The sequence below is a fragment of the Solea senegalensis genome, linkage group LG14 (genome assembly GCF_019176455.1).
Source record: "Solea senegalensis isolate Sse05_10M linkage group LG14, IFAPA_SoseM_1, whole genome shotgun sequence".
Classification (NCBI taxonomy): domain Eukaryota; kingdom Metazoa; phylum Chordata; class Actinopteri; order Pleuronectiformes; family Soleidae; genus Solea; species Solea senegalensis.
In genome coordinates this window covers 14,065,081-14,091,206 of record NC_058034.1, presented here as the reverse complement: position 1 = coordinate 14,091,206, position 26,126 = coordinate 14,065,081, and the positions used below count along the sequence as shown (strand labels likewise).

Below are 26,126 nucleotides of genomic sequence, written 5' to 3'. Positions count from 1 at the left end.
TGTGATGATCTGCAAAAAGTAAAAAAAAAGTGAAATTCATGAAAAATCATTAAAAAACACATAAAAACACTGAATTGAACTCAACCAGGGGTATCCAACTTTTTTTTTAAAGGAGGGCCAAATGGTCCCCACAGACCTTTTTTTCCCCATTGTAAACGTAACTTACAAATGCACAATTATTTTTATGTTCCTTGTCACAATTACCATTTTTAAACAGCAGTATATCCAAATCTAAGCCACATAGGAGTGAGTGCCTTTCTTTCACATCTGGAGTCAGATATCATAATAACATAATAGGAGATGAATGTATATATACAGTATGTCTGTCATGGCTGGGTTGCAAATCCAGGACTCTGGTTTCAAAGCACAACTCCTGACCATCTGAGCTAATGGGGATGACACATGAGCAGGGGTGATTTTCTGTCCCATGTAGATCCATGTATAACAAACATATTTTAAAGTGAAATCTTAAGATGCAGATTTGGGGATCAGGCAAATTGGACCCTCTAAATGAACTAGTGAGTATGGTTGTTTGTCTCTATGTGATGGACTAGCAACCTGTCCAGGGTGTACCCCACCTTTCACCGTATGTCAGCTAGGATTGGCACCAGAGCCCACCCATGATCCTCATGTGGAGGATAAAGCGGTAGAAGATGAGACAAGAGAATATTTGAATTTGCACCTATATCAGTATCGGGTCTGATACTCCTCTCATGTACTCAAACTTTTATACATAAAACTACTCCGAAACAGCTGCACCCGATACCACTTTACATATCTTCAAGTGAGCTGAGCAGCTGTCAGCGGCAATAAGTGGATATGTCATAATGTCAACACTTTGGAAATACTTTAAGATAAGCAATGACGACAAAATCAGAGGTAACAGACTGCAACCTGTGCCCTGCTAGACTGTCAAGGAGGAGCGAAAAGTAGCTCCTTCCCAACATGCTGCACGGCATCAGGATCTCCCACTAAATATTAAGTATTAGTCATTCTAATTTCTAATTCAAGTCTATCTACTTCAGAAATGTGCTGTTCCCATACAAACAAGGCTATCTTGTATGCTGTTTAACAGTATCTTGATCTAAATACCTGGAAATAAATGCTCTTGTCTTATATTCATCTTCTGACGTCAAACCTAAGGGTACAGCAAAAATAAAGGAATTGTCCCCACTCTTCCAATACTCAGTATCGGCAAGTACTCAAATTTAAGTACTCGTATTTGTACTCAGTCAGAAAAAAAAGTGGTATTGGTGCATGCCTATTGACTATTGTCCATATAAAAACATAATGTCCTGCATGTTCACGGAGGAAAATCACATGAATAGAATACTGAGGGATGATAATGGCAACAAAAGTACAATAATAAGATAACATAGTTGTTTTTGGGAAAAGTTACTATTTTAATTAATATTTCTTATCAGTTTATATAATGGTGTCCCACCTATTATTGTCTTTATTCAAACAATAAAAAAAATACATTTGCATAATGTTAAGTGTGATAACATTCTAAATATAACATATTGAGATAGACTGTGCCACCAAACAAGCAGCTATTAAGTCTTGCTTTAGAGATGGAGCTTATATTACAGCACTATTTAGTCTTCTCTCCTTTTTCACTTTGCAGTGTGCAAGGCGGGATTCAGAAACAATGTCATCCAATCACATAGCCTCTGAGTTGAAAGAGCATTTCTGATTGGCTGGTAGGATTTGAATCTGAATAGAGACAGCTGGTGTCCAGCAGGGAGGAAAGACATGGACTGTTGTAACATCAATCAACCGATCCACAGTCAGTTAACAGGGGCCAGTACGCGGCCACACTTTGGCTGAGGCCAGTTAACTTTGCTTTGCTTTTGTTTCAGATTATATTTCAATCCAAGTCCCTTGTGGCTCAGCAAAGAACACAAGTAGATGAATGATTCTGGGATTTACAAGCTACTGCGCTCACTGCAAAGACAAAATAAACTGGCTGTTGTGTTGAAACACCCTCTTGCACTGTTAAGGACCAGGGTTTTGTTGGGAAATGGAAGGAAATAAGATTGAACACAGCTCATCAAACCAAAAACCTCTCCTGCCCAATTAAAAAAAAGGGCAGCACATTTTGGTGTGAACTTTTCAAGGCATCCGAGCATTAACTGATGGGAACGAGCTCTTAAAAAGATTCAATCTTCGCTGTGTGTTGGCAGAAAGCCTCAGCCACAAACAACCCAGTGCTGCCCTCTCCCTGTGTTTTTGTTTAAACCTATTGTGACAAGTGACAGCACCATAAAGGGGCGTAAGGTGTGCGTGAGGGGGTCCAATCAATTTAACTGGTGAGTAAAAACATGCGTTTATGTTAGATTTCTCCCTTGGCCTCTTATTCAAACTGCAGCCCCTTATTTAATCAAGCCACAGCTCTCTCCTCTATTCCCCTGGTGGCGTGAGAGCCTCAACATGGTAAATTTTTACTCGGGTAGGGAAAATGCGCTCAGTGGCCAAGGCTAGTGCTTTGGAAGGATAAAATGACCACTTACTGTCTGACATGTGCAATCCATAACAGAATAATGAGACTCCTCTACACTTGGACCCCCCCGCTCTCCCTCTCCAATTTTTGTTTTCGTTGTGAGTGTTCATAAACGCCATGTAAATTCAGGGAGCGGAAGATGTGGCAAGTGCTTAAGGGAAAGCTTGAAATCGTTACGGTCTTGTTACTGAATCGTGTCACACCATGTACTAAATGTGAAAATGCTCCACACAACCAGTGGGACATGATGAAACTAACAGCTTCCGACTGGCTGTCATCTGTTACATCTCAAAGTTAAGGTGATTCTTATCATAATACTTTATCACTGTTGACCAACCACAACAAAAAAAACCAATGCTAATTGCAGTGTTTTTTATGTCTTATATTTGTATTTGACAATTGTTAGTGTGTAATGTAGTTTAGCTTGTAGGTGTTATGTATATGCGTTTGCATTTTAGCGTGTTATGTAATGTTAGTGTATAGCTCTGTGTTTTAGTTTGAACGTGTTTGATCATGTATACGTTATTGTACTGTTCAGGTAAAAGCCCAACTAGGGACAAGAGTTGCAAACTAGCAATAGCTTTAAACACTACGTCCAACGCGCAAGTCGCATTATTTGTACTGGAGCTATGCTAACTGTATTGTCCGTATTTAAATAACATTTTTAAATTCTATTTCAACACGTGTCTCAAATTCTACAAGTCATGTAACACAGTTGCTTAAGCTTATTTTAAAGGACTGAAAAATACAGGGAAAAATTTAATTTTTGACTGTAATTAAATTTGAGTGTAATTCTACAGTTTTCATTGTGTGATCTTCATGAAATAAAACTAATTTCCCTTTACTTAAGTAAATACATTCTAAATCATTGGTCTCAAACTTGACAATCGATTTCATGTGGCCCTCCAAAAGATATTGAGTTATGAGTCATTTATGTATGTTTTTTTTCTTATTATTAATAGATCAGTTTTGCATCTTAAATATGTTTTTTTTTTTTTTATTGTGAACTTAACACTAATAACACTTTCCAATCCAACTTTATTTGAAAAGCACTTTGAAACAACCACAGTGGACCAAAGTGCTGTACAGAATAATAACTAAAAGACATAAAACTTACACGAGGCAATAAAGTACATGTTAAAAAAAGGAATAAAAATGGCATATTATATATTTATATATATATTTTAAGCTCATATCGCCCACCTCTACTGAACTGTTGCTTTTTTCCCACTTGACCAGCTCCTTCCTGTCCAAACTAGACGCTCAGTGGCCCCCAGGTCATTTGAGACCCCTGTTTAGAAACATATAATTTTCTTTAATATCTAATCTCAATTTCTAAATTCTATATCTGTAACGGGATACAATATATGAGCACACATTATTTATTATAACAAATAGTGAGGCAGTAACTCACTGTCTGCTTCTCGAGAGAACTTGTCTCAAAGGCCTATGAGAAGTAAAATGTTACAAACTTGTCAGCACTGCAAAGTTTGGGCTGGCATTATTCACTCAAATATTAACAGTTCGTCTTTTCTCCCTGCCGTCTTTTTAAAACCGCAAAACACACCCGAAAAAAAAAAAAGGATGTCACATCTTTCCCTATTGTCTTCCTGTTCCCCTTTCTTCCTCCTTTCATCTGTGTCACCCCCAGGGCTTGAGGCACAATCACCTCCGATAGTAGCGGGCCATCGCTCACTGTGTCCCTGGAGGCGACAGCCCACTTACTGCCAGCTCCCGCTCAAATGGAGGACATTTCATCACTCCACCAAAAACACAATTAAAAACACGCGCACACGGCAGTCGGTGGCCCCAGAGAGTCACCCCCCCACCCCCCATCGTAAGTTTAGTTACTGAGTTTGCCTCACCCTCTCAGATATTTACTCTCCCTGTGACGGAGTGTTTGTCAGCCGGGTTGAGAAGTGCTGAAAGAAAGTGGACCAGTCCTCAATGATCTTTTCTCTGGGAAACATTTGCTGCCGTTCATGGACATGGTTCATTTTTTATCTTTGAAGACAAAATGGAGGACACTGTGCTGAAGTTGTGTGTGTGTGTGTTGTTTTTATGGTAATGGCTGTTTACTTTACACACACATTGAGCAAACAGGAACATATAGGAAGACTGACGGCTATTAGAGTGCAACGATGCGCCCTCTTATCTCACCACTACGATAGAGATCTACACGGAGCTTGAGAGAGATTATGAATTCATTACCTTGATACACAAGTGAGCACAGAAACAGACAGGAGTCTGAGAATGGAGATGGGAGCATCATGTGTGCACGAGTGAAAGGAGCCAGGATGGGGATGCAATAAATTACACGCTGCTGATAAAGAAGAAATCAGTCAGCCGTGTCTGCATTTTTAGGAATTTTTGAGCTTCTCAAGACACCCACGTGTCTGAATGTGTTACATTTGCCTATCAAACACTAGTACACGCCCTGAGCACTTTATTAGGAACACCGATACTGAGTATGGCTCACATTTGCTCTTGAGTGACCTAGTTTTCCTGTACATGAAGCCATTAGAGAGTACTTTTACTTTGACATGGAGCATTAACAGGTACTGAAATAAACTGAAGGTGGGTCATGTCTATACAGAGGTCATTGATGAATGAATACTGAGACATGCTGTGGTAATCAAGTGGTGATGAATGAAATGAAGGGGCCTAGAATGTGTCCAAAAACACCCTCACCACTGCTCCGGATTGTTTACACAAGACAAGACAGTGTGGGCGCGCACACTGTTGATGCCAAATTCTGACCCAACCATGTAACAACACAATCATGTCCATTGCACCGCCAGGTTTCAGTGCCTGCGTGACAGGAGTGAAACCTGATGTGATTTTGTGCTGTTTCTGAGACAGTTATAAAGGGTGGTTATTTGAGACACTGTAGCCTTTCTGTCATCTCCAACCAGTCTGCCATTTCACTCTGACCTCTCTCGTCAACAAGGTTTTTCCATCCACAGAATTGTCGCTCACACGCTTTTTTTTTTTTTTCTGTATCTTTTTTTGAGGACACTCTAGAGAGTGTTGTGAGAAAGAAAATAAACAAGCAGTTTTAGAAAATACTCGAACCGGTCCATCTTGCGCCAACAATCATGCGACTGTCAAAGTCAATTATTTCCCATTTTGCCCTAATACGTGACTGGCTGGTTGGATAATTGCATGAATAAGTAGGTCTGCAGGTGATTGAATACGTGCCCAGTGAGTCTATGTATTTGATTAGTCAGATATCACAGAGTTTGTGTCATGCAACACTTCAAATCCACACGGAAACAACATATTTCATACCGTTGTATTATCTTGTTTAATTTTCCATCGACTTCAAATTAGTTATTTGTTATTATTTTATTATTATATTATAATTTTGGGATTTTGGAAACATAATATTGGCTCACTTTTGACTGACCATTTTGTATTTTGTAATCTCACTTTACTTACTACCTTCCAGATTATTAAACCAACACCTAAATTAAGCAGTTTTATTATCTTAGTATAAATTGCAATAGAGCAATTTTTTCATCTCTGAGGTTTGTTCACTAACCAAACACACTCGCCGCCCTCTCTTTCTCATTCTCCTTAACTCAAGTGCATTTCTTGATTTGAGACTGGCCTAAGCTCACATTTGGAGGCAGGTAAACGAGCTAAATAAACCCAAGGATTTGAGGGCAAGAGGGAGAAGATACAGAGACAAAGACACGAACAGAAAGGGAATGTGACTTAACGGGATATAGATCTATGTTTAACTGTGTGTCTCATGAATCCTGTTAAACTGACAGACTGTAGCGCTGTACGGGAACTAGACATGGTGTGTTTCATGTGTACATTAACAAAAGTATTTATAATTGATTAAACCCTGTATAATTAACACATTTTACATTTACTCCTTCGTGACTGCAGCTTGTGCATGCAGAGAAGTAATCTGTAAGCAAATTTGCTTTGACAAAATTTGCGTTCAACGTAAATCAGTAAGCTACTTTTGAGGGTAACAGGTACACTGTTAGTTTCTTTATGTATGCAGTGTATTATGCTCACTGAAAAACTACGGGTGTCCTAAGAATTCATTCTGTGTGTGCATTCTAATGCTTTTGGGTCACTCTGCATGTGATGATGTGAACAGAATTAAACCTGCGTTTCAAGGAGTTCTTGCATGTGTGTGGCATGAATGTGTGTGCATGTGTCTTTCTACATGGCGGATCCTGGAGAGGCGGATGAGGCCCACACATGTGGCTCTCTACCAACCTCTCCGCTAGTTTGCTGGCTCACTAATGGCCTCCGCCACGGATCGGCTGTGTGACTTGCTGGCTCTCAGTGGATCTTGTCTTCCTTATTTGGTAGCAGAGGGTGGAAGATGGTGGCAGCTGGGTGGTGGTTGGGGGAAGCAGCGGCGCTCTGTTTACATGCAGGGTCAGGGGGTCATTGCATCAGTGTGCCATGAAGCAAACACAGATCACTTAAAGACAGTAAAGGAGCAAGTGGGTCATCTTTCCATGTGCATCACACAGGTTCACTGTGGAAGACAGAGTGTGTACATCTACAGTAAGTGTGTGCATGACAGAGAAGAGCATTGGTAGTAAGTACATACATTGGTGACGTCCAAGAAGAAACATACACACACAGGTGCTGTTTGACACACAGATACATATTCTGTTGTCTCTATAAACTCTCTTGCTCCCAAGGCTGTGGACAGTTGAAGGAAAGTCAGTAAAAAGGAAATTAAAGGCAACCATTCCTATAGCTTTGCTCTTGTCCGCTTGACTGCCTGCATGCCTACCCGCCTGCCTGCATTCCCTGGGCAATGTTTATGCTGTGCCCTGCCCAGGACAGAATAGATTCGCCCACACAGCATTGTGCTCTCAACCAGAACCTAAGTTGATCTGGCAAGCCGGAGCCAGAGTCCCATTCACTCTCACTCCTCTGGATTAGGCACTGCGGCCTAAGGCAATAAAGCAAGGACTGCATTATTAGACCTCAGATAGCATCTCTCCATCACACCCGAAAATATATATCCAAGCCTTTTATAATAGGACACATCAGCAAGTTGGGTCATGCATCAGCATCCCGAAAGCTTGGTGGGATCGCTTTGTAAACTACTGGAATAACTTTTAAACACCCGCCCTCGGGTGACATGAGATGCTTTGTAGAGATGAATTCAAACCCTGTGTAACAGGTTGTAAGATGGAATGGTTGTTCTCATTTTGATATAAAAGCTTATCATCACTGTGAGAAAACTGTAATAAGCAAATCTTTCATTCCCAAATGACATGAAATGACATGTGTTGGCATAATGAAATTCATTACTCTCTAACTTGAGGTCAATTTACATTTATTTTTTAAATTTAAATACCACTACTAACTACTGGAGTGCATATAATTGAATAGTGCTACTTAATTGTTGTGTTCATTCTTGGTGATGTAGAGCAGCATATTTGCTTGTACAGTAAGTTCACAGTGAAAGGCACCGCTGTGGGGCAGTGGCAGCTTGCAGGGCACATTATCCAGCCTGTCAGCCTCCCAGTGCCATGCTATGGATAACACCACTCTGTGAGAACACATTGCCTCTTGACGCCAGCTGTAAAGATTAGCAGAGCTTTGTTTAATTGTGCTGTTAACATCCAAGGAGCCACTTAAGAGCTGCTGGTCTCTTCCTCCGAAGAAATTGCCTTTAAAGCTCAGCCAACGTTCACTGTAGCCTGTTCACTCAGGTGCCGATGCCTCTGGGATTTGGCCAGGTAGAGTACAGTCGCATAATCACCTGTCCGTGCTGCAGAGGAAGGCACCTGAACCGGCAATGCACACGAGGCATCGCATCCAAAGATGAACAGCACATTCAAATATGAAAAGCTAAAGTTTGAGCGCAACAAGCAGACAAACAATAACAAAGTCCACGCTGGGATATTGCTGGGATAAAGCCCATCTTTCCAGTTTAACTGAACCACAAATGAATGGGACAACTTTAAATAAACTGACTTAAATAAAGAAGAATTGTTTTGAGTGAGTGACATTTCGTCCAACTACTGTAGATGCCAGCTGTTCATGAAGTGTAATGTAACACAGATTTCCTTTTTTTTTCTACGGGTTTCCAGAACTGTAACAAATCTGTCACATTTTTTCAGACTTAAATGTATTTTTTGGGTTATTGTTATTGGTGATAATGCACTTCACACCCTGGCCTGTTTACTTATTCATTATGTTAATGGGTGGTGCAACGTCACTACTATCTAATCTATGCCATTTATTTCTTCTCATTACTGCAAGGAATCTACTTTAAGTTGTTTATTTTGTTGGTTGAGTTGTACATCGGCCAGATATGAGGCTGCGGCACCAGCATTTTATTGCACTGCGAGGCATTTCCTATTTCTTTTTCCTAAATGCAAATTATGTTTTAGATGCAGGCATAAGTATTGTAATTTCAGACAAATGAGGCTCAGAGGACGACAGCTTAAAAGGTATTTTATGCTCGTTTTAATCGCAAATATATCAATTAAACACATTCGCAGAGAAGAGATTTAAAAGTTTTAAATGCTCCCTAAATTTCACACACACACTTAGGCAGTATAACCCATCAGTGGGTCTAATGTGTATGGATGGTTTTGCCTCTTAGTTTCCAGCTTGTTGAGCTCATTGAGAGTGGAGGTATCTCACCTCTCCACCATTTCTGCTTTTAAATGAAACAGGTCACCGAGGCCTGACTATCATTGTGGCTCAATATGCCAAATCCAGCTCTTAATATGAAGCGCGTGGCCCCCGGCAGCAAGGTGAAGAGAGGCAGGCGGCCCTATGCTAATGGTGAGGGGTTCGTAATTTCTGCATGTCGGCTGCACTGCCAGCAGCACTAATGATCAATTGATCATATGGAAATGAGAATGCGGGTTGCACTGTGTGTGACGGGCAGCCATTAGCAGATATTTCAGCTCAGAATGAAACCCTCTGCTGAACTAGAGCCGTGCAGTCGTTTCCCGTCGCATCCAAGAAAATTCATTTTCATCTGGTGCATCTGGATGAGTTACATGAGCCTACAAAGATATAAAATGAGATCACGTGACGCAGTATCATAAATGATACAAGTATGTAACAAGCATGAGGTTCACTGTTCAAAACTGTTATTTAAACAATGTGTGTATTTTTGTTTGTTCTGCATCAGAGATTTGTCATTCAGTGTTTTCTAAAATTACACTCGGTGAGACCGCCGAGTGGAAATGATTGACAGCTGGACTTTTTCTTTTTTTTTTTATTAATCCCGCATATTGCTGTTTGTATTGCTCTGTGTTTTGTCCACCTCTGGCACTTTCTGTGTGCGAGTTTGCCAAAAGTACAGTCCAGAACATTCCTCAAAGTGAGATTTCCATCTCGAGTTACTCAACTCTGGCAAAAGCGCTCTTAAATTAATAAATATATCACACATGAAAAAAAAAAAAAAGCAGGGGGTTCATTTCCGATGGATGTCGAACTCTAGCATTGGAGTGACTCATAAATGTATATATGAATTAACTTGGGAGACGTAAGGCACCCAAGTGCATTACACTTCTATATTGATGAGTGATAGTATCTGTGAAAGACGTGCAGAGGCACAGGAGGAGTTCCTCACTGCCACTCTGCTGTCGATATGAATGGACGGGCAAAGCAGGAGAAGAACATACATAAGGGAAGATGGCAATTTGATACGCCATCACTGGACCTGCAGGATCGACTTTTTCTCTCTTTAGGGAATGCCATTTTTGATTTTCACCATTGTTATACAGTAAATGGCCACTGAGCCCTTTGTAAGCACCTGTTAGTGAGGGCACGATCTGTTAATTGGACACCGAGGACCAGGATCAGCTTATTTTAACTTGAAACAATGTTGAAGCAGAAAGTGGAGGAAAAAAAAAAAAAAAAATCAAAGCACAGAGTTGTATGAAACATTAAAAGGAGATTCACACTGTGACTAACACAGATCTATAACCAAAGGGCTGGTTGGATACGCAATAAAAAAGAGACACATTTAAGATACTAGAATGGACTGAAAATCAGACCTGGGGATAAAGAAAGACAAAATGTGTGCCAAATGATATTAAATAAGTCATTTTGCAGGACGCAAGACTCATTGTGGAGAACAAAAATTACCCTCCTGAAATGGCAGCACACTGCAGAAATACAGGAGGCCCACTTACCACTGGGCTGTATTCAAAACCTCTTTAGCTTCATATCTTTAGCTGCTCCAGTGGCGGCGGCTTCTTCTTCTTCTTCTGCTGCTGCTGCTGCTGCTGCTGCTGCTGCTCCTTGTTACTTGCTCACTTATACCTTTAAAGTAGATAGCAAAAAGGAGTGGAGGGAGAAAAAGAAGGAAAATGAAAGAGAAATATTAATGAAAGGGACTATTAAATGAACTGCCTCCTCAAGTGGTTGGTGTGGGAATTTCGACAAATGCTGAGAGGAGTCTCTCTGTCTCTCTCTCTGTCTGTCTCTCTGTCTCTCTCTCTCTCTCTCTCTCCTTGCCCTTTGTGACCACAGGACGACAGTTCTCAGGGAAACGCGGAGGTTTGCCACTGATTGCCTGAGAGGAGTCGAGTGCAAATCTGCATGAAATCCCTCCTGGCTTTTTTTTGATCATTTTCTCCTTCATATCTTTAATGAACCCCAATCTGAATCTGTGGGTGCGTGTGTGTGTGTGTGTGTACGTTTGTGGGCGAGTGCCCGAGCATGGTCAGCACATGATAAGATTGAATATCTCTATTGTATCTATATAGCAATAGTGTGTATGCATATGCACTTGCACTTATTCTATACTTTTGAAGTGTCAGTACGTCAGTATTGACGTGTATATTCATGTGTGTTGGTATGCATCTGCACGCGTCACAACAAATCCGCAAACCATGTGTGCCACGTCGCATCCTCCCTCAATATTCAGTCAATATTCTCAGTCTGCAGCTGTGGGCGGCCACGGATCCACCCAAAGGAGCCTCCACTGAGCAGCTGAGGAAGGTTATCTCCAGTGAAAGGTCAGAGGAGCTCATCATTACCCCGCGTCCAGAGTCTCCTTCAAGATAACGATATGAATATCATTGGTGGGATGAGCGATGGAGCCGTGATTGATTAGTATGAACGCAGGGGGCTAGTATGGAAAAGCAGCGGCCGCACGGCTTGTTTCAATAATGTTCCTGTATTTAGTTTGTGTTTACGCTGAAAACACACTATTTGTGCAGGTCCCGCATACCAACATCAAACTGCGACGCTGAGAGAGTGCAAGTAATGACGTTAAATAATTCATAACCAGTGCGAGTGCGATGTTGATGATATCACTATCCACAGGGGCCTTGATATGTTTTCATTTGCTTCTTAAATTGCACACTACACCACTCTATGAGGCCGTTTCTTAAAACCCTTGAATGTAACCTCTATCACCCCCTGTGGATATATGAGTAATTACCAACACATGTCTGTGGCAGCGATTCCCAACATGTGGGCTGGGACCCCCTAGTGGGTTGTGATGATACTGCAGGTGGGTCGCCTAAGGTCATTTAATAAAATGTGTTTGAAATGTTTTAGTCTCAGCATCAAGTTTTGCTGTAAAATACTTTTGGATTTATATGAATAAAATAAAGCCATGGCATTTAAATGAGGTGTTACTTTCCTTTTAACTGAGAGGGTGCTCCAAAATTCATCTGCAAATTACTCACAATTTCGGGCCATTTATTTATGACATTTCTGGCATTCAAAGGCCTGCCAGATGCCTCAGATATTACACTGAGCCTAGTCCTCTCATATGTTAATCAGAGTTGTGATTTAAGGTTTGGGTTGGCCTCAGAAGATGTTCAGATTTCAAAGTGGGCCCCGGCACTCTTAATGTTAGGGAATGGCTGGTCCATGAGCTCTATCAAAATGTCATAGCAAAACACAATAATAACAACATTTTAGTTTACATAGCACAAATGCGGTACCTAGGAAGCTCAATGAAGCTGTGCATTTGTGAGTGTAAATGAACACGTACAATATTCTGCTAAACAACAATCAGCAAGAGAGAGAAAGAAACCCAACAGCCTTTATCTGTGGTGTTTTATGAGCGTGCGTGGACTTGTGTGTCAGAAAGAGAAAACTGAGGCCAATTCTGCTGTACTCCCACACGCCTGGCTGCCAAGACGAGCACGGGGAAATTGGTTTAATGTACAGCATTTATTCAGTGCACACACGCTGTTGCACTACCGCTTCCTCCGTCGCATGAGACACTCCCTTAGGTCTGCGAGTCGCCATTAATCAGTGCGAATGAAGGGTTAGCCGAACGGCACGAAAACTAAAATCAACCCGCAAAGCAACATCTAGGATAGTGGATCCTTACCACGGCGTTCAACTGCGATGATTGAAGCCCATCAGTACTTCTGTATCTGTGGATGGTGGGTTAAGATATGCTTTGTCCACTCATGTGGAAAGCACCTCTGATTTGTTTTTCGCATGACCCTGCAACATATTGGCATTGAGTTTAGTCACCGTGCTGAGACAGATGGCCAAGCATCATGGTGCACGGCATATTGGGAAATAAAAACATGCATTGCTCAGAAATGGTTACATGCTTTTTTTCCCTCTCTCCAGCAACATGAGCATTTTGGATACGTTCAGAACAGAAAGTATAAGGGAGTGCACTGATACTGTACATGAAGAAAAATAAAACCAGGGCTGCCTTATTCTGTACTAAATGTCAACAGGTCTGTTGCTTGGAAAGTAAAGAGAACCGCACATTTCAAAAGGTGACGATAAAATGTCAACACAGATCCAGATCTTTTTGCTGCTGTGAATGAAAAATGTTGCCATGGTAGTCTCCACTGTCTTCCTGTCCTTAACTCAACCACCCACCCACTCTTCACTCTACATTGCTCTCTATTGCCACTGATATGCTCCAAATGAATTAAAAACAAGAGGAGAAAGGATGAGAAGTATAAAAAAAACCAGAAAGAAAAGAGAATGGGGGAATGAGTGTGAAGGAGATGCGGAAAGGAGAGGATGATTTCTGTGTGAGGTGAGAGGACAGTGACATGGGGTCAGATCAGAGGACAGAGGAGGAGAAGACGGAGAGACAGGAGGGGGGAGAAGACTAACTGATATGGACATGCAACACCCACATTAATTATTCCTTCCTGAAAAATCTCATATTTATCAAACTACGGCGGGAACGTGATATCACTTCAAACTAGTTGTTTCCCATGACACCTCTTTCACCTTTGAATGGTTTCAGATTTACTGTAGAAGCCAATGACACAACACGGCCATGCAAACGCTGCAATGTGTATTGTTCTAAAACATGTGGCGACTTTTTTACAGATATAGTGTCCTTGAACAAAATCTCTGTCTGATCATTCAGAGCAAGCTGGTCTGGCTAGTGCCAATAGCTAAAAACATTTTTTGATTAAAAAAATAAAACAACAAAACCTTTCAAGTATGCACAGAGGCAACAGCCAATGCCCTGTTGAGCTATATGAGAAAGAAATAATGAGACAATAATTAGATAACAATTATTGTCTCAATTAGATAACATACTTTTGTACTTTAAATCTATACCAAACATTATATATATATATATATATATATATATTTATTTATATGTATATATATATATTATTACATTATTACTACACCAGCAAAGTTTTAGAATTTTTTTAATGAATAACATGCTTGTTTCAATATGTTTCTACTGTATTATAACATGCTCTCAGACGCAGTAGTTAGCGTCGCGTGGCAATGGTTAAGAAGCTATGATGACGTGACTGATAAACACCTGAACACATATGGAATTTCTTAGAGGTACGCACAGTACATCTGTGTGGATCTGAATTGTGTGTGTGTGTGCGTGCATGCTTGTTCAGTGGTGAGAGTGTGCGTCTATCGGCACGCTGTGCGAGGTGACTGATATTCAATTAGTCCACCTGCCACCTCTAACACGTCCCCGTATTCCAGCGCTTAGTAAATCACCTCAGCTGACAGCACACAGGTCGATATTAATATTAACGCATCCATAAATAATGTTATTGTACGCGCTGGTGTAAATGGTGCATGATATGATGGGCATGATAAAGTAGAGTGCTTGTACTATTGTGAAGGTGCAGGGATTTAACAAGAAGGCGGGCAGACGGACTAAATCCCCTTCGATGTCCTTCGATAGGGACATTGGTGACATTAGGTTGGAAATGCGCCGAGGTGGTCACAGCTGTGGTTCCAGCCTGGGGGTGGGGAGGTTATGATTGTGTATTATGTACGTTTGTGTGTGTGTGTGTTCCTGGTGGATTGTTAGGGGGGTTAGAATGGGAGGATGTCCCAACTGGACACAGCGGATTAATTATGATAAATCATCTCCCAGGCCACATGTTTATGGCTGCTATTCAAACTGTTGTCTGACTATCCAATTTCCATCTCGTCCACTACAGTGTGTGTGTGTGTGTGTGTGTGTGTGAAAGAGGTCTGGGGGTTTAGTAGAAGAATGCCATCACTGTTTTGTGACAATAGCCCATATTTCATTCTGACAGCAAACATATCACTGTTACGTCTTTATGCGGTTGCTGCAAATCTCCACATTAGGAATTGGCTGGTAAGAGATGGGTGTCATCAAACTGAGACGAGGGGGTTTGAAAAGTCAGCTTGTTAACTTGACCTCGTGGCCAGGACCACGGCATCATTCATCCAATTTAGGGAGGCTGAAGCTTCAGTGACTGTGTGAAAACAGCAAATTCCCACAGGAGCAAACATACACCTCTCTGTCTCAGCAAATACGAATGCTGCAGAGTGACAATCTGAAATTCACTTATTCTGGGATGGCATCTGCTGAGAAGGTTTTTTTTTTCTGCTGCACAGTAAAAACACACACACACACGCACGCACACACACACACACACACACACACAGGGCTTTGAACAGCTTCACCAGTTCACATGAGAAGTTCAAACTCAAAAGTTGTTGCTAAGGGAGAAAAGAGTTTGACTCATTCGCATGCTTCTCCACACAGGCAGAAATTTCAATCATGCAAATTTCACACTGGTGACGAATCACAAGCTTCACTGAACTCTCTCAGCTGTGGCATAATGTGTGCAGTGAGCAGACGCACACACACAAAAAAATTCATGCCGGGGGGGGGGGCAAGATTATCAACAAAGCATCCAAAAAAACACCATGCAGTTCAATCATGAAATAATCATAACATTCTAATTTCTATTTCCCATGCCTAAACACTTTCTTTACACAGTGTTGTGGGCCCTTTTTAAGAGAGTAGCAAACATCCTTTGTTATTCTCTTGCAGACAGCAGCTTGTACACAAATGACTGAATAAATCACTGCAGAGAAATATTAATCAGCCGTCCTCGTCTGTGAGGGAGGAGGTGGCTGATACGCCGCATTGTGATTGGCGGGGAGAGGACAAGACGGGTGTCCCCGCTGGGTCATGGACATGCACTCACACACAGCGAGTCATGAACTGCTCTACAACAGTTATCTACCATTGTGTAGAAATTTGAGAAACATTTCTAAACTGATTTTATCTCATGATTGTGCAACTACATAAAAGCACACACACACAAACCCAGACACACACACACACAAACGCAAACAACCTTCACCAGCACTGGACCAGGGGTTTTGCAAAGCCCGGATCATCCCCGCTAATCCACACTCATTAAGTATGAACAGCATGATAGCATGCCACCAGCAGCAGCAGCAGCCTCCGCATCCCCCTCACCCCATTTACCCCACTTTCAGCATACACACACTCTCCTCCACCACCGACATGGATAAGTGGCAGCTTTGATGGTGATTTTAATATATTGCTGTAGATTGTTGCGTACACGTTTTGCAGCCGCGCAAGCGAACAGAACACCTGCCAACACTGACAGGTGTGCGTTAATTGGGAATGATTAATTAACTGTGACAAAGCTTTTACTTCATACCCGTGGAAGTGATGTGTGTTTGAGGACGGAAACTTGAGTACTCTTCAGAGAAGTGCAACTTCAAACGCCAGAGTAATTCAAAATGAGACAAGCTATGGGATGACAGAGCTGGTGAATCACTTTGCTCGGGTAAAAATGTAAAAGGATTCAGAGTTTTAGCAAAACTTGAAATCAATTATTTAAATGCTTCCTTTGTTCCACGGGATGGAGGAGAAATGGATTCTTCAACTCAACAGTTTTTACCCCAGGTTTGGAACATAAATAGAATGTTCATCCACCCTGTCGCTGAGAAGGTCACTGCTGAGTGGAGTCTACCTACAAGCCCCTTGGGCTGAACAAAAATGCCACATGGATACTTCCCTTCCAGCCCTTTGCCTCCAAAATAACTCTCCCTCTGTGGAGTTCTTAAATAAATTACAGATATGCTATCCTCCCAAGATGTGATCTCTAGCGCAAATTAAAAATTCAAGCCCATTTAGGTTGGTGCCCAGTGTAACTTGAAACAGTGTGGTTGCATGGGGCAATATCCAACCACAGTTGTGTCACAGCACTGCTTGGTAGTTGTGCTCGTTGCTCTGGGCCCTGCAGGGTGGACTTGGTGTTCACAGAGAATGTAGACTTGATCTCAGCTCACAACACTGTTTCTACCAAAAGTCGTGTCAAAGTGTCATGACGGCAAACTCTGTCTTAATCACTCTGTGTGAATAATCCCATGTGACACCATGCCAAAAGCTTAAAATGTAAAATCTGACAACTTCAAAACACTTCTACACTGGGAGTGACTGAACTATATGCCAGTTTTATTTTCAACCAGCCCCTCACATACTCTTGTGCTGTGTTTCCACCGAGTGGAACAGTTTAGTTCAGTACGGTACGCATTGTTCAGTGCCCTTCCCTTTGGCTAGCAGAGTGATGGTATGGGTGGAGCTAGACCTACGACAGTCACCTGATTGGGTGACAAAAAGCATCACTCTCTGGTTCTTACGCCTGCAGTCTATTCTCATGCAAAGCTCGACGTCTTGTTGAGACAAACAGACTGGGCCAGACGACACGGCCATCGGGCCAACAACTATTTAGTATTTCATGTCATTTATTTTAGTAGTGGATTGCAATATGAATATGTGCAAAAACATGAGTGCTATATACATTCAAGAAGATGAACAGTGAGTTTTTTTTTCTGTGTGAGTGCAGGATCCCTCTTCTTAGTGTCCATGTGTATGACAAAGTAAATGACATAATATGCCAACAACATACTATTTACTGAATAAAAGACAAATGCACACTTGTACAATGTTCAGTATTGTACTGTGAAAAAACTACCCATTGTCTGAGAGCAGACTGATATATATCAAGGCACATTTGACTGCATTATAGTTTAAACTCCACAAACTAATACTATTGACATTTGAAATAAACAGTAATAAAGTATACAAAGGAACGCTAAAACATAGTGTGTGGAAATCACTGAAATCAATTAATAAACCAAACAAATTAATTTGTCCATAGAAAGACAAAAGGAGTATGTCAAGAAAAACAGGATTACCACCCTTCTCTAATGCTTGACAATTAAAAAATAAATAGCCGATTAAACACACCAGAAGATATGGTGTCTGGGAGAATTGTATATCAACAAGGATGGGTAAAGACCGAAAAGGGTAATTAGGTGAGAACTATTTAGAAAAAAAAACAAAACCCACACACATTATCTTGTAGAACAGAAGACACTGTGAAGTAAATTTCCTCCAATCATTAAGCAGCAGTGGGCTAAATAAATCAGTTTGTGATCTTATATGGGAGTGAGTGTGTGGCTTTGAAGCCATTTAATAGTCCAAACCTCAATATGAACCCGGAGCATGCTTTTTGTCATTTGACCTTCATTAACATCTTCTATTCATGGCGCCAACTGTGGCGATAAATCAGGAAAATGTTCCTATTGTATCTCCCCATGCTGTGTCGCAAAGCATTCTCTCCTACCTGACTTTCATTAGCTTTTGTCTCCTGAAACAATAAGTAGCGTCTCGACTGAACGCAGACTTTAGTAGGCATTTGTCTTTGGAAGACTTTAAACACAGGAACGAAAACTGAAATTAAATCAAGAGGCAATTCAGCGGAGATCCACAGAGGAAACACAACACTTATGTGTGAAGTCTTACTCAAAACACTCTCACATGTGGGGAACTGTTTGAAAAAGAGCAATATCTTTAACTTCACTATGAAGATAATCATAGACAGATCCACACCATGCTCAAAGGAGAAAATAGCAGGGGAAACAATATAGGAACATTTGAAAGAGCAGACTTTCCAGCGAAGGATGGCTTCCCTCCACTGAAGCACTGCTGGATTAACTTAATCAGAGATTAATCAGACTTGAAACACTAGAGACTCTGACGGTGGCCACTGCTTTGCAAGGCAGCAGAATTAGGAAAGATAGCAGGGAGAAATTATTCCCATAACCTATCTCTCAAGAGCTCTTTGCTTGCCAGAAGACCTCAGAGGCAGACGGGGAATCGAAGCTCCCAGTGAGCCCTAACTGCCTTTGTGTTCCTCTAGCAAACGGAACGAGTACATTTAGTGTTGGAGGTCTACTGACAAGGTAGCGTGCAAAGCGAAGGTAGGACCGAGTGCAGAGTAGAATAATAACAATTATCATGAAAAAAAAAAAAACTGATGCCAGAGGACATTATGCAACAATCTGCATTTAACTCTTGTCAATTAATATCCATGTTAAATGAACCCTAATAGCTTCAAAGCTATCCAAGGTCCAAGTCAGTGGCGTACTGCACTGTAGCTCGTAAAGGACACCAGTCAGAGCTGCTATCAGCCACTGTTTTAGTGCAATCTTCCTTCCTTGCAGGGATTTAAAGACCTGATGAGCCGATTTCCCTCAAAACTGCCGGAAATTAGCTCTTGCTGTGCCATGTTTGCCTGACCCTGTAATAGAGGATCAAATCTGAAGGAAAGCCAGGTGCTTTATTTATTTATTTACTTATTTATTTATTTATTTTTTAAGCCTGTGACCACATGTTGTTGAGCAGCTCTTGGAAATTTGGCAGACAGAAAAAAAAAATCTCTGAGGTCAATCTGCGATGAATTCATAATAATAACGACAACAGTAATAATAACAATTCATCTGTTCAATCTGCCTGCCTAAAAGTGTGCTGCAAATAATCCCACTACCTCAGCTCAGCAAAGAAAATATAGAAGTGCAGCTCTTGAAAAAGGGTGAACAGGGAGGGCAGCATTGATCCCAGCTCTCTGGTAGCGAGGTCATCGATTGTAGGATACAGCTGTGATACTTGGCACACCTTGCTGACTCCAGACACAACCTTGAATCTGCAGCCAACAGTGAGCATTTTTTCCCCTTCCTTTTGCCATTTGACCAAAGGATGCAGACAAGAGGGAGGGAGGTAGAGGGATCCTGCACTGTCTTCACATAATTGTGTGGGGACATCATTTTTCAACCACAGCTTTGCTTCCGCTCCCCCAAGAGGCACTTTTCTCAAACAGTAATCATTATGTTATGGAAGCAGCCGCCAGCCAGGGTTGAAAATGCAACTAGAGCCAGTGAGCATATAAGCATACACTCCTCAGGGTGTAAATATATACACAAATGGAGGGGTCATGAAGAGGAACGGGAATAAAGAGGGCCCATTTTGAACTTTTGTATTCCCTGGAGATTTATCGATTTTGGAATCTCATCAAGGCTCCTTTTAGAGGCTTAGGTAAAACACAGACATCAAAGATCAGTTTGTGGGTTTTTTTTTTCCCCTCCCTCACACGTGCCTTCCTTCCACCTACTGTTCTATTTAAAGCTTTGTATCTCCACACATTCAATATAAATACACTTAAAAGAGCATGCGGCAGAGGAGTATGACAGTGAAAAACCACTTAAAAGTAGTGGTGGCAGAATGCAGCTAATAGGTGCCAGATCAGTCACTGTTTCATCTTCACCTCATTATCTCCAAATTCAATATCGTCTCTTCAAACAATCCAAGAAAAGAAGGGTGTTTTGTGACTAAAACTGTTCTTTTATTTATGCATCCAGGAAACACTTTGTTGGTATTCCCCCCCTGCTGATGGTGTCCCCTCCATGTGTCCTCAGTCCCATATACTGTATATATATGCAAGCACAGACATCGATGTTTGGTGAAAAACTACAGTTTAACTGTATGCTAGAGTCTTGTCTGTCAATGCTCAGCCAGTCTTGTTATTGACACTGACAAATTCCAGGATCTTACTGATAACAGATTGACAAATGAGCCCCACTCTTCCTCCTCCAACAACCAATACATCACTCTACGTCTCCCTGTCACCCACCTCTATTAGATCCTATTATGTGATATGATACACTGGCTGAGCACAAAAGCATCATGGGTGAAAACACCCCCACACACTCCTTTATTGTGGCAAGTAACATACAGAGATCTTCGGGGTCAAATCCAACGGGATTAGACATAATCCATCTTTACATTATGAAGCTGTATACATCAGTTTCATTGTTGACGCAGAGAGAGAGAGAGAGATGAATGTATGTACTGAGACCTTTGTAAGAAGAGATATCAGTTGTCAAATGATTAACTAAAACCCAGGTTTGACATGACAAAACCTGTACTTGCCCCTAAGTTTGATTCAAGCAAATAATAGTAGTAATAATAATAATAATAGCAAAATATGATGGATGTTTGGACAGTTAATAGATGCTTGAATGTTTGTTTGAAGGGTTCTTGTAACTGTGACATCAATATAGGTTAGTGAGCAGGTCCACTAGGTGGCGCTATAAATTCAGTTGTTACAGTATGTTCATGAATAAGTCTCCCTCAAGTTACAACATAAATGGCAACAAGGACACAGTTACAGTGGAAGCCTTGTGGGAATGCAGATGAATATGCAAGACTCCCTGCTCTGTTCTTAATTTAGCATAACAAACCAGACTTTCTACCGAGCAAAAAGCGTGGTGGCAGCTCTGGTAGGAAACACTGCTCTTTTTGATATTCACTGTGAAGTGCATCACCACATTTTTGAAGCTAATGAGAAAGCTACAGTATGTTATTCAGTGGGCAATCAGACATACAGCCTCACAAGGAACCTTGTCAGGCCTACCAAGCCAGGGGATAAGATGGTGGATCAGCTTGTCAAGTTGTAAAAGGACTATTTCAACCCCAAACCCCAAAGATCATGCAGCATTTCAAGTTTCAAGTCAAGGAAGCCTGGAGAAACAATAACGGAATATCTAACTGTGCTAAAATTTGCACAAGATTGCAATTCTGGAGAAAAGTTAGCACAGATGATTCAAGACAGACTGGTTTGTGGGATTAAAGATCATCGCCTACACCGCCGACTGTTGTCAGAGCCTGATTTGCCTTTTCACAAGGCACTGAAGCTGACCCAAGCCATTGAGACAGCCAGCAAGGATGCAAAGGACTTACATTCACCAGAGTTTGCACCCTCACACATGAGGGCGCCACAAGCTGTGCACAACATGTCAACAAAGCAGACTCCCAGCAAGCAATAGCAGCTACCCCTGGCCCAAAGACTCAGCTAGCATTTATTTCGAAGGCTAGAGGAGGTGGAGTCCAGACAGGCAAGCATGGGAAGACTCAGGGAGCAAAATATGTCCGTCAGGGGGAGGATGACAAAGATAGCATTGACACAAATGAAGTCATGTTCACACTGTACAGATTAGATGAACTTGAGGTACCAGCAGAGGAGCCATTCGTAGAGACACTGACAATTACTGAAACTGAAGTGCAGTTTGAGATGGACTCAGGTTGTGGGGTAACAGTAATGAACCACTCTGTGTTTAAAACCTTTTGGGGGTTAAGAGGCACCAAAGAGCTAGTGCAAATGTACCTGTGGTAGTTGTAGCAGGTTCAGAGTCCAAGTCTGGTAGGCAGGTACTGGATTAGGAGGCTAGGGTTAAAGTGGAGACAAGAACCTCAAATCCACCATGTGAGAGAAGAGACCATGGGGGAGGTACTGGGGAAGTATCAGGTCTTGAAAGGCAATCTGGAGATTCAAAGGGTCCCCCAGTGAAATTTCATGTGGACAAGGAAGCCATTCCTATGCCATGAGAGAAAGAGTTAAGGCTGAACTCGACCATCTCCCTGCCCATATCTCCCTGCCCAGGAAGATATGCTGAGTGGGCACTGACTGTGGTCCCTGTGTTAAAACCTGATGATACAGCAGGACTTGTATGCCACACTTTCAGGTGGACAAAACAAGATTAAATCTGAGTCATGCCTATATTGAGATATTCCCTTGGATGTGGAAGCAGATGAGTATGAATATCTTCAACGGTTTGCTCACATACAGTGCTGCCTTTTGGTGTTTCATCTGGCATCGCTATTTTCCAGCAAACCATGGAGTGACAGCTGCAGGATGTCCTGTGAGTGGCCATTTCCCTGACCGGAAAAGAAACCAAGAACACCTGTAGACCATGTAGACCATGGTGCTGAAGTGGCTACAACATGCTGGTTTCAGGCTCAAGAGGGCTAAGTGTTTATTCATGAACGAGGAAGTTATGGTCCTGGGTCTTAAAGTGGATGACAGCCAGTCCATGAAAAGGTGCAAGTGACCAAAGAGGCACCCACACCTTCAAATGAGAGCGAGTTAAAGCCACATCTAAGACTGTTAAACTATTATAACAAGCTCCTTCTAAATGAGTTTACTGTCTTTGCCCCAGTGGAGAAGCAGAACAAGCTGCCTTTGAAAACTCAAAATAAATGATGCAGTCTGCGGAAGTGTGTGTGCATTATCACCCAGAGAAGACATTGACATCATGTGAAGTATCACCATATGGAGTAGGCGCCATGCTGTCACATCACATGCGAAACGGAACTGAAAGGATTCACTGAAAAGAATCCCATAGGATTCACCTCATGAACATTAAATGCTGCCAAGAAGAACTACTCACAACTGGATAAGAAAGGACTGGAAGTGATGTTTGGAAATTCACTTAAGTGACAGATCAAATGCCAGCTGTACCACAAATGGCCTCACCCAGAATCCAAAGGTGGACAGTAACTCCGAGAGCCTACAAATACACAATAGTGTATAAAGAAGGGAAATACCACTGCAATTCAGACACCCTGAGCCGCCTTCCATTACCAGAGAAACCTGAAATGGAGAGGCCATAAGAGCGGATTCTCATGCTGGAGAGACAGCTGATCAAGTGAAACCATGGACAGACAAAGTGTGCTTGATGGTACTCAATGGCTGGTGATCAAAATTAAAACGGGGAGTATTCTGCCCCTATGAGGTGAGGAAATATGAACTTAGTTTCCAGAATGGGTGTGTGTGTTGTGGGGCTCTTGAGTGATCGTGTCAAAACAGGCCAAGGGAATGTCATGAAACAGCTTCATCAGTGCCACCTGGGAATGTCCAGCATCAAAGTGATGGCTAGGAGTTATAAATGGTGGCCAAAGTTTGACAAAGAAGTGGAAGATACAGTTGAGGACTGTATCACAGTAATGTACCTGAACTCGCTCCATTACACCCCTGGGAACGGCCCGACAAGCACTTGAGTCGTATCCATGTGGATCATGCCGGATCATTTATGAAAAAAAAAAAAATTGCGTACCAGTTTCAGTAACCAAGGACTACCTGAGTTGCTGTTTCACCAGTACAGAGTTTAAAGACTGAGTAAAAATGTACCTCTGCACCCTACCACAAGAACTGCAGTCGAGGACTTAAGGGAATTCTGGGAATAACTGACTACTGTCGTATATTGGACATGTGGACCAGCTTCATGCTCACCACCATGGATCGGAAAAATGCAATAAGACTAAACTATCTGCTTCCACTCAGCTAAGTCAGGTCAACACAAAAAAAAGCTTGAAGATCATTAGAACTACAGTGTAAAAAAATGAAAAAAGACAGACTGGACTTTTGAAGCAACAGATTTTGAAGGACAGAGTGCAATTCACTCTTTTTCCTTTCCCTCGCTCAAAAATTGATGACCTTCCAGCCACAACATTCCTTTTCTAACCTTTAAGAACTTGGGGATAGATTTTTTACATAGTTGCCATTTTTTTTTAAAGCGCAACAAAAAACTTGGCAGCTCCTCTCTGTGTGAATCCAGCAGCATCAGACAGGTATTTGTACAAATTCGGCTCAGATGAACACATGGTGGAATGGGCAATTGCCATCACACAGTTGGATTAGAAAAAAAAAAAAAGTATTTGCATTGGCACTGGGAAATACCTCACAGTCCGTTGTAGAATCATATTTATTTTTTAGCCCAAAACTTTATCCAGAAAATCCTAAAATACCTCCACTGAATGCATTTGCTTAAACTTAAACTTTGACTTCCTTTTATTGTCATTGCACAGAAAACACAGCAGTGAAACTGGCAACGAAACCAGCTTTTCCAAAAAATAAGGAATGAAAATGTAAGAGCTAAAGGCTACTTTCATATTTTTAACAGCAGGATATTGTGAGACCTTTCCAGTATTGGCATACTGTGCCCCAATGTACAGTGTAGGGGTAGTTTTCTTTATATCCCATAATCACAGAGAGGGGAGACAAACACATTTGCATAGAGGAGTATGTATTTTTGCAGCATGTGCAAAAAAAAACCCCAAAAAATACATCTCACATTCAGCAGGGGGACTCATTCAACACCTTCTGGTTAAACAAGTGGTAATAGCAGCAACATATTATTAGCTGCACTTCATTATTGAGCTTTTAAATGATATGGTGCAACACTTGTTTCGGTACAGTGCAATGCCATACAGTATACCAGGACTTACAATGTTATTTAGTTCCTGCTATTACTCAGCACAGATGGGAAAATTAACTGCAATGTTGAAAATAATGATAATAATTGTTGAAAACATAGCAGCCTGTCACTTTCCTAGTGAACCAAAATTGTATGTTTTATTTTTTTTTACACTTCTCCATTGATATTGTGGCCCACCACAATATCAACATTGACTGCCCCATATTGATTTACTACGTTTTATTTCAAATGAGGAAAATTGTATGCCATTCATGCATTGATCCTCTCTGCCCTTCCTCACTCCTCTCGCTCTCTTTTCTTCCTCCGACAAACACACTAAAAACAAGCTGTTTTTAGTGTCACAGTTGGACTTGACCCTCAGAAGACAAGACATCCCACTGAATAGGTGGACCAAATATAATAATGAATAAATAAATCCATGAAGTTTTAACCGATTCTGTCTCTTTACCAGCGATCTCATGTGTGTTGCACTTGTTTGCCTACTGCAATATAAAATCAGTGAGGGTTATTTATTTGTCACAGCGTTGGAGCAATGGAGATGTTCATCCATCCATCTATCTTCTACCGCTTTATCCTCCACATGAGGGTCGCGGGGGTTGCTGTGTCCAATCTCAGCTGACATGCATCCTGGACAGATCACCAGTCCATCACAGGGCCACATAGAGACATTCACTCCTATGGTTAATTTAGAGTGTACAATTTACCTAATTATTACTAATATTGCATGTTTTTGGACTGTGGGAGGAAGCCGGAGAACACCCACGCACACACAGGGAGAACATGCAAAACTGCACCAACCTTGTGGCCTGAGATGTTCATTGTTTAGTCATTTATTAATGATAAATGCAACCAAATCTGCTGAAAACAAACAACGATCGGCCGTGTATGGTTCTGCTAAAAATTATACTTTACACAACAGCCAAATGTAATTTGTTCAGTCATCCACATGAAAAGCTTTCTGAAAGCACTCGTGGGAATAGTG

At 41.5% G+C, this 26,126-nt stretch overlaps 1 long non-coding RNA gene across 1 annotated transcript in view; it reads right to left on the bottom strand.

Annotated features, from left to right (window-relative positions):
• Nucleotides 1-10,732: 10,732 nt before the first annotated feature.
• Nucleotides 10,733-26,126, bottom strand: part of LOC122780525 — a 40,886-nt gene continuing 25,492 nt past the window's right edge. The window contains exon 2 of the long non-coding RNA XR_006361702.1: nt 10,733-10,786. This is a non-coding gene — a long non-coding RNA (uncharacterized LOC122780525). The remainder of the gene's footprint in view (nt 10,787-26,126) is intronic.